We start from the raw sequence: 21,018 nt of genomic DNA on the forward strand, positions 1-21,018 counted from the left end.
CCCACCCAGGTCCTTTGGATTTGAAAGTACCTCACCCTATGCTCTGAGCACCTATGTGTCCACTGTTATTGTTCTCCTGCTCTTCAGACGTGGCTGCCATAGTCAACTCTAGCCAGAGGTGATGTTTTGTGTCTTTTAGTACCTTAACAATCTTCCAGAATAAAAGAAAAACAGCCTGAGGGTGTTTACAGGGTGACATTTCAGCCCTGAAGAATGCCGTACACTTCATTACAATGGCTATAAAACAAATATCTGAAAACAGACGTTTATAGTGTACAGTTCCTACTGTCTGGCATATTTCAATAATGCATGCACTCCGATTTCTCAGATATGTCAGCATTTCTCGCATAATACCGCATGTGATACAGGAGCTGAAAAAGACTGAAGGAAAAGATTTATAATGTGTTTAAATTTAATTTAAGTATAATTTTGTAAGCAAAATGAAAAAGGGACTTCATGTTCAGTAAAGGTCTGTCTACTGCCTTAGATCCTGGTTGGAAGGCTTTCCTATAGTCAAAGCTTGTTTAGGAGGGAGGCAAACTGGGTCCGTAATCCCTATCTTCTAAATGGCCCTAACTGACAGAATGACAAGAAGCAATGAGAACTGGAATATGGTGCAATTTGGGCCCCCACATATTTTCCCAGGGCCCCCTGATGTTCTAAACCATCCCTGCCTATAGTCTGGTTAATGGTTATATTTGGCTAGGTCCCAGGTTTGAATCTCAGCCAGGGCTCTATCTACTTGGAGTTTGCAGGTTCTCCCTGTGTCTACGTGGGTTTCTTCCAGGTTTTCTCTCTCATTTCAAATACTTGCAGTTAGGGTATTGGCTTCCCCCCCAAATTGACCTTAGACTGTGTAAAAGACATATTACTATGGTAGGGATGTTAGATTGTGAGGGAAAGCTAGTGACATGACTATGGACTTTGTACTGCGCTACATATAATGTCGGCGTTATACAAATACAATGTAATATTAATGGCTGAAAAGTCAAGTTGCATAATGTCACCAGCCTCAACATCTAGCAAAATTTGCATGCTATTACTGTATTGGTGTTTGCTTTTAATTGCTGTTAACAACTTTTATTGTTCAATCCTACCATGAATTTAATTTAAAGGTGCTCTCCAATAAATAGTGAAAAATTAGCTCCTTCAGAAGAATGAATACAGGAGGTAGAACCTGTTTGGTCAAAATACTTCTCTTACCAGACATAGATGTGCAGTACATCAGTCCACATTCTCCCCATTGTTGGCTATTTGGGGATCTGAGAAGCCCTTCATGTGATAAAGGAGAGAGATTCCCAAACACGCCCACCAAAAACTCCTTTGTGTCTCACATACAGAATGCCTGATGTAAAAAAACAATGTACGCCAGGATAAAAAAGGTTTTGGTTTTAGGCTATGTACACAAGTCAGATTACTTTGCTGCTAATAATCTTTGGTGGTCATTTCAGGAACAGATGAACCAACTAGGGCTGTACACACAGAGCTATTTTGTTCTATGGAGTGGGGAGGGTGTAGGATGAGCGAGTGGCACTCCATTCCATTGGACTGAACAGCAGTCTTCTTCCATCCAGTTGTTTACCTGGGGACAGCTGTACACATCTCAGATTATAACATATATCTCTGGATATACCTTAAAACCAATATAGTTACCTTATTTGTTAAAATAGTACTGTAAACCACTATCAGTGCTTCCAATGACCTCATACAAAGTGTAAGCACCGTCAGAATATATTACTTACACTGCATACGCTGATAAGAGGCAAACACTGTGGTTTGTTAGTAAAGTCTGTGGCAATATAGAAAATTGTGTACTCATCTGATAAACCTTTTCAAATTTCAGTGCATAGCTTATGTAAAAAATGACCCATATTGAAAATGTGAGCTGTATGGTGTTTATGTAGTGATAAAAGACCATTAATGATAGACTAAAGCCAACACGTACACACGTGAGATGATTGTCACCTCAGAAGAACGGTCATTTTTGTCTGGGGCAAAAATCTGTCATGTGTACAGCGGCCTCCCAACGTCATTCACCAATCCGCTATGGCAGATTGATAAATGACCACTGTGTATTATATTCTTATAATTTTTAAACAGGATTTATTTAGCGCCAACATGTTACGCAGCGCTGTACAATAAATAGGGGTTGCAAATGACAGACAGATACAGACAGTGACACAGGAGGAGGAGAGGACCCTGCCCCGAAGAGCTTACAATCTAGGAGGTGGCAGAAGTACCACACAATAGGAGTGTTACTTCTGTTACATTCAAAGAAGATGAGCACAACAGGCTTCTAAGCTCTCATTCTCCCCCGTCTCCTCAGAATGGTGTTGTGCATACAGTGCTAATTTGTTCATATGTTAATTTTATTAACATGAAGATTGTATTGAGTGGTAATCATCAGATGTCCATCCGATGTCAGTACAAGGCTTTACTGACTGCTGAGTAAAGTGCTGGTTCTCATAAACAAGTGTTTCCACATTTGACAGCAGGTGGTACTGAACTACATACTACTACTCCCATTCATTCCATCCTATGGGTGGTCACAGATGAGACGCTACATGTAACATGAAAAAATAAATCGTCTAGCAACAGGGTCTCTTTAAAGCACCAGGAGAAACCCCATAGAAATGCATGAAGAACATCTAAATTCCGATGAAGATAGTATACATAATCGTAGTAGGTGAATGCTTGACCCCATTGCTGCAATATCCAGTTTTGGTAAGGTACCAGATGCAGCTGCCCAACAAGTAGCTGCTTTTGCTTCTGCAATAATAAAAAAAAAAAACCTTACCTGCCTGTTTTCAGTCTTTTTGATAATGACTACACCCTACCCAATTATTGTATTGTGGCTGCCTATATGACCACAGTGTACCCATCTTTTGATCTCTAACTGGTTTCATGAACATGATAATGAGTTCACTGTACTGATATGGTCTCTACAGTCAATCTAACGGAGCATCTTTGGAATGTGGTAGAATGGGAGTTATGCATCATGGATGTGCAGCTGACAAATCTGCAGCAACTGATGATCATGTCAGTATGGACCAAAATCCCCAAATTTCCAGCACTTTGTTGAATCGATGCCATGGATAATAAAGGCAATTCTGAAAACCAATGGAGGTCCAATCCAGTACTAAGTGTGCCTAATAAAGTGGCCAGGAAGTGGACATATATTTATATATATATACTGTATATAAATAATCTTTAAATCTACAAAACACAAGATACAAAGGGAATGTACAACGTTTTATGTTTAGAGAACTATAACATACACCAAAACAAATATTTTTAAATCTTATATTCATGTAAATAAAACATATTCATATTTAGTATTTGTCTATTTCCAGCCAGCAGAAAAACATTGAACTCCTTTTCACGACTGTAACCATTACTCTAGCTTTACTAATAATTCTACCGTGTACGGAGCTTACAGAATGATCAGAGTGTGGATTTTTCTTTCACCTTTTCTGTTGGAGAGAACAGATCTAAAATATCACTTAAACACTTTCTACTATATTCTTATTTTAGAAATCCCAAAAAGCTGGGTGACATCGATATGTTTTCCTGCTAAAAAACAAAAATCTTATATAAAATGAGGGAAAAGACAAAATATAGAATATTCGTTTAAAAACACACAAGCAACAAATCAATACCTAAAACTTACCCAAAACTATTTTCGTTTCCTAATGAGATACCTTTGTCCCAGATGCTTGTGAACAAGGAGAAAAAGGTAAAACAAAGTGTTGACAAAGGCAATTCTCGAATCAGATCCTTTCTTTTATTTGATATATGGAAACGAGAAACTGATGACAGGGAAATCGCCAAAATCCAGAACTATCAACTTACATTCTGCTGACACCAGCTGTCAAGAGGGAATCTTCAGTTTTCTCTTTATTCTCTGCAATGACTCTGTGGAATGGAATACAATGTACATCCCATAGTATGTGTATGTGTTCACCTACTGTGGCATACATGTGATGGGTCAAATAATAAATGTTCTGCTGATTGTTTTATTTGATGCAGTCATTCATTATTTATTACCAAAAATGCTAAAAAAGAGAAAAAGAATAAATAATTGTTCTAGTGACAACATACTATTCAATATTTATAATAGAAACTAGCTGATAACCTGGTGTTGCCCGGGTATTTATTTATTGCAATCTTATATTATACAGAAAAAAATTAATTAAATAAAGCTATAGTGATTTCATTTTTTTTGCCTTTGATTGCACTCGGCCAATCGCCTTACGTTTTCTCGAAGGCATTATTACAGGCCAGAAATTTGTAAAAGAGTCCGAAAAAAAGTATGTAAAAAATATAAGCAAAAGGCACACGGTCACTGAGCAATACATACACACACAAACATACATACATGCAAATTTACATCTGACATATACCACAGCGCTGTACAAAGAGCAGCGGTGCACTCACATGAGTCTGAGTCATATGTTTTCAAGTAATGGTGGAACATACATACATACAGTACATGCACACAATTTTTTATATATAGATAGATTTATATAGCTCTGACATATACCATAGTGCTGTACAATGAAACACTGAGCTAGCCCCATCGGTCTCTGTACAGAGGAGCCAATACTCTAATGTCCCCCCACAGTCACACACTATTATTATGCATTTATATACCTCTGACATATACCACTATACATCTGTACAAAGATCAGCGGTGTCATGTCCAGCAAGTTTGGTTTAAATGTGTCGATGCGTTTCCGAGTGATCACCAAATATAGCTCTGACATATAGCACAGCGCTGTCCAAAGATCATTGCACCACTCATATGAGTCTCAGTCATATGTATAGCAAGTTTGGTTGAAATGTCTCCATGTGTTTCCTAGTGATGGTGAAACATACATACAGTTAGGTCCATAAATATTTGAACAGAGACAGCTTTTTTCTAATTTTGGTTCTGTACATTACCACAATTAATTTTGCAGATGCAGATAAACTGCAGTCTTTCAGCTTTATTTCAGTGGCTTGAACAAAAAGATTGCATTAAAATGTGAGAAACTAAAGCCTTTATTTTACACAATCATTTCATTTCAGGGGCTCAAAAGTAATTGGACAAATTAAAAAGCTGAAAATAAAATGTTCATTTCTAACAGTAATGTACAGAATCAAAATTAGAAAAAAGTTGTCTCTGTCCAAATATTTATGGACCTAACTGTACATACATACATCCAAATATAGCTATGACATATAGCACAGCACTGTACAAAGATGACTGGTGCACTCACATGAGTCTCAGTCATATGTATAGCAAGTTTAGTTGAAATGTCTCAATGCGTTTTCGAGTGATGGTGGAACATACATACATACATACAACTTTATATATATATAGATGACATTGGATTCATTGAGTCTTACAAAAATCTTTGAAATACTGGGGTATTTCTAATCAATATTTTATTGACATGTTGCTCAAACATTGATTAGGAATGTCCATTTTTTTGTCAATCACACACAGGAAGGAGTGGGCACTATAGAGGGGGGGGGGGGGGGGATGTTTGACAAGCAGGAAGGAATTTGATATCCAGCTCTGTGATCTTGTTAAAATTATCTAACTGGATCAGGGACAAGTAAAAATTATTAAGATTGGGGGGCCAGGAAACCAACACTAGGTACACACATGCAATGGTTCTCATCTGATAATCAGTTCAGAGCTGATATAGAATATGAGAATCTTTCATGTGTACAGTGCTCGTTGTCCATCGTCCAAACGACCGCCCTGGCAGATGTACGGATGATGGACGACGAATGATCGTAATGCAAGTGAATGGGAGATGCCGCTCTGTCGGTCTCTTCCCCCTCCCCTCTCCATAGAGCAGAACGGTGTTGTATGTGCAGCACTCATTCATGCATCATGGAATTGTTTGTTGTTGGAAAGGATCTTTCACAAACAAATATTGCACGTGTGTATGCAGCCTACTAAATACATGCAAATATACCAAAGATCTTTATAAAGAAAAACAATGCCAAAAGTAAAGACAAATCTGCATACTTGTTCTAGGTTAAAGTTGTGAATCCAATGCATCAGAATGGCAGCCAGGCAACTTGAATTTTTAGAAATCAGCAATCTATATATTTCCCCTAGTACAAATGTCCTTTATTATTTAGTTCTATGGATAGCTATTTTTATTTTCTCAGCACCATCAGGGGATGATTTAATGAGCGATAATAAGCCGTAGGCATCCATGCAATGAGAATACGCTTTCACCACAACAAATATACTGAAGGCAATGACTTTAAATTGTGGCTTATCAAAACTAATTAGCTTAGTTATAACTTTCATTACTATAATAAACATACATAATTGGAATGTTAATTACTTATACAGCACACACCTATCACATGAGTGATATAGACCTCAGGCTGTCATAGACTGTGCATTATTTTATTGGATTAGACTTTAAATTTGATAAAAGCATTAATCTCAAAATAAATCTATTTAAATCAAAGACATTCCTAGTTTTGGCCAACATATCAAGTCAGGGTCAATCAGGAATACCCGTTCTGTGCCAGATTGGGGGCCACTTCATTGTTCTTTGCTCCAACAGACTAATGTCAATCTGTAAAAACCAGCACCAATAGGAGCTCTCCCTGACATTAACATTAAAAACAGCTCTTCCGCTGTCTTATAAGATTATGTTACCCCTCAGATTTGTGCTTACCTTGATGTAGTGCGTGGTCAGTGCTACACATCAGTAGCACAAAATGTTAACAATGTCTTGTTAGGGAATCCTGGGGTTGAATTTAGGACCCCTAGTCTCAAAATAGTACCTCATACATAGGAAGAGGTCCCTGTTGTTTTCATGTTTTTTGTACTTGTGACCCTATATCTTGAAACACCCAAATGCTAAGAAACTGGAATTTGGGGTGCTAATAAGCATAAGGGTTCTTTGTATACCCTGAAAATTTCAGGTCCATTCAACACAAGGTTTAGTCGATATGAAATATGTAATACAGGGAGCTGAATCATGACACAATGAGCAGACACTGATGTCATATTGTGCTACTCAGGAGGTCATTGCACAAGCCCACTCTCAATGGTAGCACAAATCCAAGGGGTAGCAAAATCTGATGGTACATTGGTTGTTATTTTAAACAGCAGGGAGTGCTTCTATTGGCTATCAGATGTTAGGAGTGTACCCCACTATTTTACATTACGCTTGCAGTGCAGGCATTCCCGCACACATAGCCAGACGTCAGGGACAATGTAACTCCAATGTAATCCAATGATTGAAGAAGATCGCTGTCTTCATGGTTGTCTGCCATGGAGCCAGTGGTAAAGATGGACCTGTTATCACTACCAGGTGACTGCATACAGGTAAGTATGGGCCATAATTGGTAATTATACTGTGCATACTTGCTGATTATGGCAGAAGCTCACCACCCACCAATGAGTTTAGGTGCTTTAAGCTGACAGACATCAAGTGACTGTACTTGCATGCGTTGTTCTGTTCAATGGAGAGAAGACAAGCAAGTAGCACCCTGCTGTGCTCTTCTCCATAAGAACACGCAGCAGTAATTTCCAATTGGTTGTTCATCAATCATTGATGGTGTTAGGGGGCCATCGTACACCTTTTTTTGCCCCAGATGAGCTTTTTGCCCCTGACAAGCTCAACAGTTTGTCTGATCTGATGTTCATCAGTAGCTTATAACAAACTGCAATTTTGCACAGTATTCTGACTAATAAAGGTTAGCATACTCTTGCTGCAAAAAGGTAAATCAAACCTGTAAAACTTTTGGTTGTATCGGTTCTTTGATATCACAGTATAGCCCAATGCTAAAACCACCGTTTCCCTAAAATGAAAAAAAAAAAGCCGCTGGTTCAATGAGTTTTAACAAGACATTGCAATACTTTAACAAAGCACGTCACTTCATGAGTTTACTGTGCACTTAATGCAACACTTGTGGTGTAAATCCAGTGGAAGACTTTGTACATCCTTGGTTTTTATGCACCTGGAATATATTTGGCTGATGTATGCTGAATGTTCGGTTGGGCTGTAAACACGTGGAGTAAATACAGACTGCAGATTGAGGTATATCATTGTGCTGCATCTGTAAGTAGTAATGATCACATTCCGCTGATCGCTATGTGGGGACTCTGGGAAAAGACGTCTATAGTGATATATAGTTCATAAACAGATGCTTTCACAGACATATAATCTGAGACAAATGTTAAACCTTTACACCTACCGGCAAGTGAGAAAAATATCTCCCAATGTATATCATAGATGTATATTATCACAATAAGTGATTGCTTGCCCTTAGCTTGCAGTGCCTGGAAAGCCATCGGTATGTCTTCAGTAGCCAAAAAATATTTTAGAACATTGTTATATATGAACAGAATAGCTCTGAGACTTGTAAGCCTTTGTATGTTATGGATATTAGATCAGCCTTTCTTGACCTTTTTAACATGGAGTAACCCTTGGGAAAACTTTCAGGTCTTCAGGGAACCCCTGCTATAATTACTATATCAACAGCTCACAGTGTATTAATGTGGTGATCAGTGGGATGAATGCCTCTTACATTGCTGGCCAGTGGGGAGAATGTCAACTTACAGATAGCCAAAAAGATGATTGGTGTCAATTAAACTGACCTGAGAGGCACAAATTGCTAATTCCTCAAGGAACCCCTAGCAATTTCTGGCAGAAACACTGCATTAGGCTGTTAGGTTCATTCAGAACCTCAGGGAGACACCGCGATCCGCCATGGGCTCAACTGCAGTCCCAACCTCTCACATTCAAGTGAATAGGAGTGGTTGGGAACCTTTTTCTGCATATGGCTGCATGCAGCAGTGCCCGTGACTGTGATGGTTTGCAAAAGTGTCATGTTGGTTTTGGCCACTCCTCTTGTAGTGTGAAAATCTGCACAGCAGGCCTGGCCATGTTCATAGCCATGTAAATATCTTGTTGCCCATGGTGCCACTTGTCTCTCCAGGCTGTACAGCAGCAGTTTGCTGTGTGCCTAGGAAATGTCACCCGCATGATTTGACATTACTGAATCTTTGGGAAATTGGCTCCATATGCCAGAAGTTGTGCCATATATATGGGTGTGTGATACGTAAAGCAGAAGTAAAGATACAAATATCAAGAGAAAAAAAAACACTAAAAATAAAATTGTAAAGCATTGTTAACCTTCAGTCCAAAGTTTCCATATCAGTACATTTTTTCTGCCACTACTAGTATCATTCAACCCACTTCCTCTGAGCCCAGCCCATCCAAAACCAGTCCCAGCCTAAACAGTAAAAGGAGAAACAGCGTCACGAGGAACTCATCTCTTTCAGATTTCCCCTCCTATCACTAGACCTAATTGGCTTCTTGTGCTGCTTCTTCCTCTCACACTCCAGCTGTCCTATATAGGCTGACATTAAGTCAAAATGATGTACTTTCACTGCTTGCAGAATACATTTATTGCTGTAGTCATTATTCCAGAGCTGAATGTCTTTTATATTTGTCTAGAGTTCAGCTTTAGGTTGGTGTACATGTATAAAACATTCTTGATTTACAGAGGAGGATGACCAAAGGCTGCCACAGTTGATTGCTTCTCCAAAGTATCAGTTAGCATTTTCCATTATGGACAATAGACATGGATATGAGCCTGCTAAATGCTGAACTCTGGGCCAGCAGGTAAATGCACAATAAAATGCATATCAGGGAGCTGCTTTATATATCAATGGATTCCTGATCACCTAGTCCAGAGATTTACAAGGTTTTGCTGCACGGTATGGCCAGCCTGGAGACCTGGACTGGATGTCGAAAAAGAATCCGCAAGGTCTTATCATCTGTCACTTAGCTCTCTCCTTCTGTCTACATGATCACTGTTAGCAGACCTTATAGGCCTCCTGTGCTTCTTCTTCCTCTTCCAATCTAAGCTCAAGAATACAGCTACTAGAAGAGGCTGATGCCAAGCTAAATTCAGATACTTGCACTTAACCTTGGAATTTTTTTTAGTTGTTTGCAGTTCAGGTTAGTGTGTATATATTTATACTGCAATCATTTTTTTTTAACAGTATATCCTCATAATAAATTGACAGTCTGTCTGCATTGACAATGATCCTGACAGTGGATTCTGATACTGATCTCCTGTAGCTGCAATCTATTCATTGAAGCTGCATATTAATCTTTGTAATACCCCCAGGCAGGGTAATCCAGCAATATGAAACCCCTGGTTTATGGTGTAGGAGAGAATTTCTAACACACCCTCTGCAGACACTTAGCTGACTGTCTCATACTGAAAACTTGATGTGACACAAATGTCAGATCTAAGCCGAGCAAAAGTTAGATTTCTTGTACTGGAAATTATCATTTGTGATTGTTTCCAAGGACAGGATAATGACAGGATAATGAACAAGTGCTGTGCACAAAGTGTCATTCTGTTCTATGGAGAGGACAGGTGACTGGCACTGGCCATTATGTCCCCTCATAGCAGCGGGGACATAATGGCCATTAGCATTTTAATTTTAATCGGGGGAAAGAAGCAACCAGAAAAGGCAAGTTATAATCAGATTAAACTTCAACTTCAAAGCTATGTACACACATCAAATGATTAATTGCTCAACTCGGGCAAAACATGGCATGTGTAGAGTGGTCTCCAAAGTCATTCATCAACCTGCTCTAGGCTGATTGATGAACGATTGATCAGGAATGAACACAGTGCTTTCCTATACAGGAAAACGCAGCAGGGTGTCGTTCGCTCGTCCTCCCCTCCCACTCCATAAAACAGAGCAGTGCTGAGTGTACAGCGCTCGAGTGTTCATCTGTCACTGCAAAAGATCATGAAAGATCCTTTCCCGCGATGTCTGTGCAGGGTTTAACTGTGTAAAGCTGTAACAATATAGCATTTTAATTACTTTATTGAAAAATAAATCTTTTTTTTTAATTCTATTGCAGATGGGATTTTTTTTTTTTTTTTATGACCTGCCAATAAAAAGTGAAATATTAGGATTTGAATGTACTTGAGCGGCTGGTAACCTGAAGAACAGGTTTCTTCTCTGCATAAAAAGGGATTGCTTACTGGAGAGAGGAACTCCCTCTCCATGCTCCCCTCCCATTCTGAACTTGCTGTTGCCCTGGAGCTCACTTGTTTGAATAGGGGCTGAATAGTGAACTGAGATCACTGTGGGTTGGGAGGCACGCAAGAAACTTTTCTATTCTTCAATTACATTCTTGGGACATGTCAAGCCGGATTTTATTGTGAAGAACTACTCTTCCTAGCTGGGCCTTTGGATCATCAACCACCGGTTAGTTGCTACAATTATTTCTGCACATCCATACTGCATTCTTTTTTTTTCTTGGTCAGTTTGCACTTGCAAGTCCTCTATTTATAAACTGGTGTGAAGAATGACAATACAATCCATCACTGTTCTTTTACGCATTGTTCTCCAGCAGATCTTAGGTGAAGGTGAACATTGTGGTGTGTGGCGCTTAGAATTTAGACACTTGGTGCATTTAGTAGCATTCAGATTTAGAGAGGGAAGCTGCTATTCTTTTATTTCAAGTCTTCGGAAAGTTTCCCAGCATTGAGTCAATCAGAGTATGTAGCTGCAAGGCTGGCAGTGTGCTATCTCTGAACTACTTATACATGTTTGTGCTACATGAGGATTATTTTTTTTTTCAACCCTTGACTTACTGATAGTTTGCACATGCTGTAATAACAATTCTTTGTGTTATGAAACTGAAAATATACTGACATGAACAATACCGACCTATTTACACTTCTGCATGCAAACACATATATTTCTAGGTATGTTTTATTATGTGTTGTGTTTTTAAGGTGCATTGTATGTACAGCCCTACATTCCATACCACTAATCCCCATGGAACTTTCCTAAATCTGCACCAAGATTCCGAACAAGTAAGGACATATGTGCAAAACTGACGATGTGCATTTGAATTTTTGCAAATATGCACATACTAATTTTCCACCACCAAATTATCTTTTACCACTCACTGCATTTTTCAAGTTTATGTGCCAGTTTGTAGTAATTGATTTTTATTTATTTATTTATTGGTAAAGTTACACTATAGACAGATAAAAAAAGACAAAAATCAGTGTGGCTATGTAGTCATCAATACAGCATAAATACAAATAATGTAAATACCTAAATTTGACCTGGTATCAGCCACTTGTTGTCAGAGGAGGAAGTAACATAAAGATTCACTCATGTGTCGACAAGAAGCAAAGTGTCAGTGAGATGAGCTCATCGCTGTGCTGTTTGTCCTTGTCCAGTTAAAGGTTGAGGCAGATCCAGGATGATTTGGGCTCAGAGTGTTGAATGATGCTGATCATGAGGACAACTAGTGGCAGAAAAAGGAATCATAGGGGAAGTCTCTGGATTGAAGCTGAGTTTTGCATCCAAAGCTGGTTTTGTAATTTTGTTTTTTGTTTTATAGGCTTTTTGTTTTTATTTATCTTTAGTTGGATTTCTACTTTAAAAAAAAAGAAATAGTTAAAGAATGGCACAGTTACTAATAATCTAGAGTGTGTGCAGTGGTTTCCCTATATTGTTCATCAATGTAGGATCAACGAACAACTAAACATGGACGACCTCTGATCTTACCTTGATAGAAGGATACAGCCAGGGTGCCGCTCACTCATCCTCCCCCTCCACTCTCCATAGTACAGAAAGGTGCTGTGTGTACAGCATTCATTCATTCTACTGCCACTGGAAATCATCACGAAACAACATTTCCAGCAATCAAAATTTTGTGTCATTACAGGGCTTAAAGGGAAGTCCATAAATGACCATCTGACTATTTAGATGAATGGAGGCTCGTAGCAGGAGCTGTGACACAAGAGAAAACATTCTTATCTCTACAAATGTATTTACCTGTTTTCTCACATGGCTTACAGTCCTCAAAATGACCTGTAATGTTAAATGATTACAAGAATGTATTATGTCCTATTCATTTATTATATGGATCATTATTCTAATAATCGCTAGAGGCCTATTCCCACCATAACACCATTGGGTCTTTTTTTAAAAGTGTTGAATGTGACATTCACTTATACATTCCCTCGTTGACAGTCAAATACTGTCATTGAAACACCTAGCCCCGGATGATTCTATATCAGGGAATGTTTCAGTTTTGCTTTATAAATAGACCCCCATGGCTACATTTTCAAGCACTGGTGTACACTGTTTTTTAATGCACCTTAACCCATTACAAAAAACACAAATATGTGCTGCACAGTATTATTATATATAGGTAATGCCATACAGATCTTTCTCTGTGTTGTGTTGCACTATAATGCTTTGCACATGTGTCTTAGAGTGCTATTAACTTTGAATGGCAAAACACCACCATGCACATCTACAGTGCATCGATGCGCATTAAGGCAACAACATATGTATGTTTATATAGTGTGATTGCACCCTGCTGCAGATTATTGCACAACAATCCACGTTTTCTGCAGTAACTTGCATTGTTTTGGGGTTCATTTTACAGTTAAATTCTATTGTGATCTGCAATACAGGAAGATGCAGCAAGTTATATATAAATTGTTAAACAATCAAAGTACATTGTAACACTTGTAAGAGTTCGCTATCAGGAACAGATGCAGAACCATTCAAGGAAGAAGTCAAGCAGCAGCAAACTTTCATTCTCATTGACCCTGGTGTTCATTGGAACTACCTGTCAGACTGACAATGACAGATCTACAGCCAATGCAGTGTGAAAGGTGCTGTCTGGGGATAGGGAGGGTGAATGCTAGGAGAGGCATATCACCTGTGTTTACATGAGCTCATGGCCATATGGCTTCTGAGATCCTGAGAACACACCATGGCTTGACATGAAGTGGTTAATATAAATGTGGTTAGTTGCAGTTTGCTGTGCAAATACAGTTGCAACCTCCTGATATATGTTTTCCCACTACCTTTGTAGTTTGACTTGAGCTTGAGTTTAATGTGTCATGAAGAATACCTGGTGATCCTGCCACAAAGATCCTTGTTTAGGTATTTCCAAGTATGGGTTGACAAGAGTCTCCCAGCTGTGTTGCTGCATTGTCACCTGTGTCCCTGATGGTGCATACAAGTAGCTATGCTGACATAAAATGTACAGGACTAGTTCCTTGTGAGTTCCATGAGTTCATTCAGTCCTTGCAACCCAGGGGATGCTAGGATACCCAACATGTCCCAGCATGCTCCTTTGAGCAGCGCATGTGCACTCTAAGTGTACTATAAGAAAAAAGATCATTAACAGGCAGGTAAGTATGTTTTATTCCAGAAGAGACACTGCCCATTCCTTCCGCAATAAAATTCTGCCTGTTTACATTTTTTAATTACAGAATTATAGTTCCACTATAAGTTGGGCAAATTCTTTGAAACATTATTATTATTATTATTACACAGTATTATTATAGTGCCAACGTATGAGGCAGCACTTTAGTCCATAGTCATGTCTCTATAAAAACTTGCAATCATCCAGCAAATATTAGAAAGTTAGTGTAACCTACCTAGAAACTTATCTTGCATTTTCCACCGTCACTGTGACTTTTATGATATTTGTATTCTCGGTGCGAGTTTACACAGCACTAATATAATCAAATACTAGTGATGTCAGTGCTTGTGACCTGTGATATTGTGATATCACCAATCCTGGGAACCAGAGCCTGTATGAGATCACTGCAGATTTTCTTTGTGTTGTAGGTAACTAACAGTTTGATTATTGTCCAAGCTCAGATAAGGGGTAAACTATTTCAGAAAAAGAAATGATGGTACTTTGGAGTCATACACTCAAGTACAATCTCAACATGGTCATGTGCACGTACAGTATAAAGCTGTGAACAGTCACCTAATTTTTATCAGTTACAATATTTGTTGGTAATGAGCATAGGATGAGTGGAAGGTATCCTGCTAAGGAGACTACAATAGTCCTTGTTAATGATCCATCACCTAAAAATCTGGCATGGTGGAATAATAAATCACATTGTGGGATTGATGCTAGACTTTTAATGAAGAGGATCAGGAACAATTGTCTTCAGTTTTTAACTTGGTGTACAGACACTAAATTGTATATCACCTAAAAGGTGATATGTTTGTAGGTAGCTTTGGCTGTGAAGCTAAGCACGGAGTAGACGGTGAGATCCTTGGCTTTGTGGAGAAATGTAAAGAGAGCAAGCAGTGCCTCAACAAAGAAGTAGATTTATTTCCATATTATGAGCCTTGTATTGTATCATTATTCATTTTAAAGGGTGAATAAATAGGTATTTAAATAACACATGGCTCAATGTATCCTTGTTCATGGACTTGTTTTATATTTTAACTGTACATGATTTTAGGCCATGTCTGTCAGTGCCATATAACAGGTTCAGTTTAATGTACGCTATGCTGGAGTACCAATACATAATGGCTTCATCTTTGAATACAATTCCCCTGGGATTGGTCAGCCTAAATCAGTGTTTCTTAACCAGGGATCTTTCAGAAGATACTAGGGGTTACTTGCACAATGAGCAATTTGTCCTTCTCAGGTTAGTTTATTCACACCAATGATATTTTCACATTGACCACTATGTTATTATACTGTGAGCTGTAATTATAGAAGGGGTTCCCTGACGACCTGAAAGTTATTTCAAGGGTTCCCTTATGTTAAAAAGGCCAGGAAACCATGCACCAGACAGGTTGCAAAAAACACCAAGGCCCTGATTTATTAAAGTTCTCCAAGGCTGGAGAGAATACACTTTCACCAGTGAAGCTGGGTGATCTAGCAAACCTGGAATGGATCTAGTCCAGGATTGAAAACATTTGCGAACAAATAGCTAACAAATTGCTTGATTTTAGGAAATCCATTCCAGGTTTGCTCAATCAAAAACAATCAAAAATTCAGCAGGAAGATATTTCACTACTGAATACACTACACTATATAACATCCACTCTTCACTTGTTCATTTTCAATTCATTGTAAAAGTAAGTCACAGTTTAAATTTTGGATTCTTCAGTTATTTATAATCCATATGTTCATAAATTAATTTGACATTCTTGCCGAATAGCTGCTGAGATACATCCAGCTATTGTTGTAGATATTGCGCCTGATTTAATAAATCTCTCCCAGACTGGAGAAGATCAATACATACATATTCACCTTCCATTTATTCTCCCACTGCTCATCTACTGGCAAGAGAATTCACCTTGTGTAAACAGCAAGTCACTCAAGCTTTAGTTCACATGAACTCAGTGTTGGTGATTGCTCAAAAAGCTGTTACTTAGAATTGATCACATGCTATTCCATACTTATACTTACTAAAATGCTATTCATTTATTTCACTACTGGCATTAGAAAAGTGATTGACAACTAAGGAAATATCCACCATATCTGGCCTGATGTAATCTTCTGTGGTCACAAAGATCATTCAGTAGCTCTGGCTTAGAAGCTAAGCGTGGAATAGAAGGCCAGAGCCCTGGCTTGGTGGAGAAGACAGACTATCATGAGAGAACCTGGGTGATCCAGCAAACTTGGAATAGATTTTTCAAAAATAATTTGCCATTAATTGTAAAATGTTTTCAATCCTGGACCAGATACATTCTAGGTTTCCTGGATCACCTAGGTTCTCCCATGATAGTCTATCCTCTCCAGTCTTGCAGTGCTTAAAAAAATCAGGCCCATAATATTATTTTTAATCACCATAAGCACCATGATAGACTAAATATTTTTTGTACTTTACCACAATAATAGAAAGAATTTTTACAGTAGAACACATTCACATACAATACAATGTTTTAAAAAGTCTGAAGACTTCCTTTATGCTTTTTGCTGCCTCAGTGGGTCATGTTTTGTCTGTCTCCACTAGCAGAAGGCTTTTTGATAAGAGAAGATCAGTGGCAGTTCAGAGCTGCTACAGCAGACTTTTCCCAGCACAGATATGACAAAAATCAGAGCAGAGCTTCAGCCTGGCCCTCCATTTATCAGGTCAAACACTTAACAAAGTTGTTTCTAGGAAAAACTAAGATGGGACGTGCAGGGAAGTCTGTGACAGCACTGTACAAATATATATTTAGTCCTTTGTTAAAGTACACCTATATTGTAAAAACAACCCCATTGAAACCTTGATTGCCCCAGTTTACCAATGAAGGGTACAAGATGTTCCCCTACTAGGAGTGCAAAGGAGAAAAATCCCTGAGCAAAATGGAGCTTATAGAGGGTTGTGGGTTCTCTTCTTGCCCCCACCTCACAGCACCTGATACGGCAAAACCAAACCCTGACAATATCACATGGAAGGAATCGGAGTGACGTGTTTCTGATACCCAGAAGGCAGTTGTGATGAGGCATTGCAGCCTTTGCACCGCTCTCAATAAAGGATTGCCCTAAGGAATCAGGAAGGAAATGTTATACTAATATACTATACTAATATAGCTGTTATAAGGTTGTTCTGCCTTCCTCTGGATCAACTATGCATTTATGGTTAAGTTTGAAATATTGAGGTTTTTTTTTTTCAAATTTTTAATAAAGGTTTTTACTTTTTTTAAACAGTACAATAACAGTAACAATAAAACAGTACAATAAAATAAAATAATAAAACAGATACAAAAGAAAACATGTTAAACAAAATATAAGAGTAAAATAACAAAACAGATACAAAAGAAAACATGTTAAACAAAATATAAGAGAAAAAAAATATTCACGTTTTCTGGTTTGTTTATTTATTTCCTTAGTGGTTGAACTCAAAGGGCTTTTTTCGACCTAATTTGGTAACTATGCTTGAGCAGGGCCAAAGCTCAAGTTTACTTTAAAGAGAAACTAAACTCAAAATCCCCCAAAACACAAAAAACACACTTACCTTCAATCCGGCAGGACAGTCCAATCCATTCATCCATCCTTCCTTTCTTTTCTGTCGGGTCCCGCGTCATCCCGGCATCCATCTTTGGGCCAGCGCCGCCATCTTTTTCCTACATCACCCAACCCTGGTGCAAGATCATGTGACGTAGGTTGGAAAAAAAATTGACGATCTCACTGCACATGTGTGAGATCGGCAATTTTTTTTCCCTTGTCAGATGCTCAGGCATGCGCAGAAGGAGCGCCCAAGAGCCCCCCGGGATGCGTGACGTAGGTATACCGGGTGGCTTTGCACTCCATTCATTCAGTGCTGCACCCTTTTTTTTTTAAAAGTAAGGGTTGTTGCAAAAAAAAATAAAAAAAACAAACAACAGCATTTTTACTTTACATTAAAAGGTTATCTACCCTTTTATGTAAAATGAAAATTCTGAGTTTAGGTACACTTTAAATACTGTACATGTTTCAGTACATAATTTAATGTCAGGTCGCTGATCATATGATCTCAGCCAATAGTGAATAATATCCTGATAAAGCCAGACAATCAACATTTGATTCCATACCTTAATTTGCAACAAAAGAAGCATGCAGGCCAGGAAGAACAGCAATCCTAATTTGAAGGTGACAGGAGAAAAAAAACAAGGTGTTTTCTAGGAGTGGCAAAACTAATTAGTATACAATTAATAAGTGCATTAACGTTCCTATAAAGTAGGTTATAGTATAACTGAAATGATATTATGATGACATTTAGATACCTTGTTCTATAGGAGGCTCCCAATGATTGACCTAGTTAATACCTAATGTACTTGGCTGCAACACATTTTTCTTCATTGTGTTTTTTCTTACAAAAATTATATTATTTCTCACTTTTAGATAATAATGTGACCTTGAATGCTATTATTTATGGTCATATTGTTGATTCTACAGATAATTGACATCTTTAGAAATACATATGAAAGGGAACTAATTAGTTTGAACAGTCTTTTCAATATGTGTTAATGTAAACCTTTGTTTCTTTGTAAAGTCTGTAATGATCTCTGTATTAGATATCTATTTTGTAGCAGCCTTTTTGTACGGTTTATTAAAAAAAGACAAATTGTATTCAGTGCAAGAAATTGATACTTTTTACACCAAATAGTGCTACAATTAACTAATTATTTCCTGATCCTAAAAATGTTTTGATCATAAAAACTGTTGCATTATAAAATACCTGTTGTGCTCCTAATTTTGTATTTCGGCTGACAGCTCAGTGCCTGTTCTGCACTAAAACCACCTTGCACTGTCAGCCCTGTCTGTCGGACTAAAGAATTCTTTCTATCCCCCACTTTTCTATTTTACATGCATACATTGATTTCTTTCTCAGCAAGCAACCCTACTGCCTTGTTTCCCAAGATTGCCCATTCACTGTGTACAGAAAAAAGGACTCTTAAATATCCCTAAGCCTATGGAAAAAGCTTTGCTATAAGCTTCCCTGACAATAGTTAATTTAACTTGCTTCATCCTGGCATTGTTTGGCTGAATGCTGATTGGGTTATGTAAAACAGAGTCATTATTAAATACTAATGGTTTGATCAAATATCACAACGTGTATAAGTATCATGAGAAAATTTAGCCTTAAGTAAAAAATATTCAGAATGAACAATTACTGCAAATACATAAATGCTTTTATTTTGAAATTTCTTCCATTTTTATAATATATATATATATATATATATATATATATATATATATATATATATATATATTTGTACACATATATGTGTATATATATATATATGGAATGGCCACTGACAACCTATAGCTGTTGATCTATCTAGATAGATCTAGATAACATCTTCTGTCAGCCAGGAATATCCATATTCCAAATAACAGAGAGGCATGTGGAAATATTAATATACAGCATGATAGAAGCTGAGGCACTGTGCTGGACTATTGAAATGAAAGGCAGGATACTATTTTCATAACCAATTTCTTGTTTCAAATTGTAAATTATACATTGTAAATGTGTAAAACGTGTGATTGTATGTTGGATGAAGCTGGTTAATGTAGGTATGTGTAAATGTGAATGTAATGTATATACTTGAATATAAACCAATCAAAAACCATATTCATTTATTTTGTTTTGGAACATCCATTTGCGTTGCCATATAGTTCAATATTGTCCTTACTTTATATAGAGTTTTGTACCATAGAAAGATCTGCAAATATAAGGACCACCATACTTTGACTATTGCGGGGGCAATTAGTAGGCTTAAAGGACTGAGAAGGTGTCTTATATGTCACGATTCTTCATATATCACATGGGTAAATTTGGCCCACCATATCCTAAGTCTGGATGAAAATCAATACCAAAAAGAAATGTGTAACCTATAACTTTGATTATTTTAGTCTATGAAATATTGGTATGGTACTGCATATGCTGGTGGGTTTAAAAAAATGTGTTGAGAACAGTTATTACCCATATTGGAATCAGTGACCCACTGAGATGGATATAATGCATTGCACATTTTCAGTTCTGTGTCTGTTCAACACACACTACTGCATAAGGCCATACATCTTTGGACTCCTGACTATCACACCTTTATATTCTTGTTGGGCAACTCATTTCAAAACCATGGGCATCAATATGAAGTTGCCCCCTATACTCTTTGTGGCCATAACCTACACCTCTACTACTCTACCTCGGGGAAGGTTTTCTACAACATTTCATCTGTGCCTATTAAGGCAAAAGAGCATTTGTGAGGTTAAGTGGTGATGTTGGATTACCAGTCAGCATTTTAACTGACCTCAAGATGTTGAATAGGGTTGAAGTAAGGGCTCTGTGCAGGCCACTTGAGTTTCTCAACACAAAGCACATCAGATCATGTCTTTATGGAGCTGGCTTTGTACAGAGGAGCACAATTGTCTGGGAACGGAACTTCCCCAAATTGTTAGTTGAACAGGTACTGGAAACACCTAAACTCAATCATTTGGTAGAGGTTCCTCATACTTTTGGCAATATGCTGTAGGTAGGTGTGATGGGCCAGTGTCCACAAACATAGAGTTAATCTTTAAGGTGATGGGACTGTAGATGTTTTTGAGATACTTTAGTACAGTGTCACAGCTTCCTAGATGTTGTATTCACTGTTCCATTAATGAGATATAACACACAGCAAATAAAATGCAGCACTTACAGCGTTATTCTGCTTGGCAGTCCTTGTTTAAAATGTTTCAGTAGATAGGA

The 21,018-nt window shown here is 37.9% G+C and overlaps 1 protein-coding gene across 2 annotated transcripts in view; it reads left to right on the forward strand.

Moving 5' to 3' along the window:
- Positions 1-11,144: 11,144 nt before the first annotated feature.
- PLCH2 (phospholipase C eta 2) overlaps positions 11,145-21,018 on the forward strand; it is a 421,543-nt gene continuing 411,669 nt past the window's right edge. The window contains exon 1 of one of the 2 annotated variants that reach the window (XM_072427173.1): positions 11,145-11,269. The gene's annotated coding sequence lies outside the window, so the exon portion shown is untranslated. The remainder of the gene's footprint in view (positions 11,270-21,018) is intronic. The other variant, XM_072427172.1, reaches the window with a different exon arrangement.

This window comes from Pyxicephalus adspersus, chromosome 11 (assembly GCF_032062135.1).
Source record: "Pyxicephalus adspersus chromosome 11, UCB_Pads_2.0, whole genome shotgun sequence".
Lineage (NCBI taxonomy): Eukaryota > Metazoa > Chordata > Amphibia > Anura > Pyxicephalidae > Pyxicephalus > Pyxicephalus adspersus.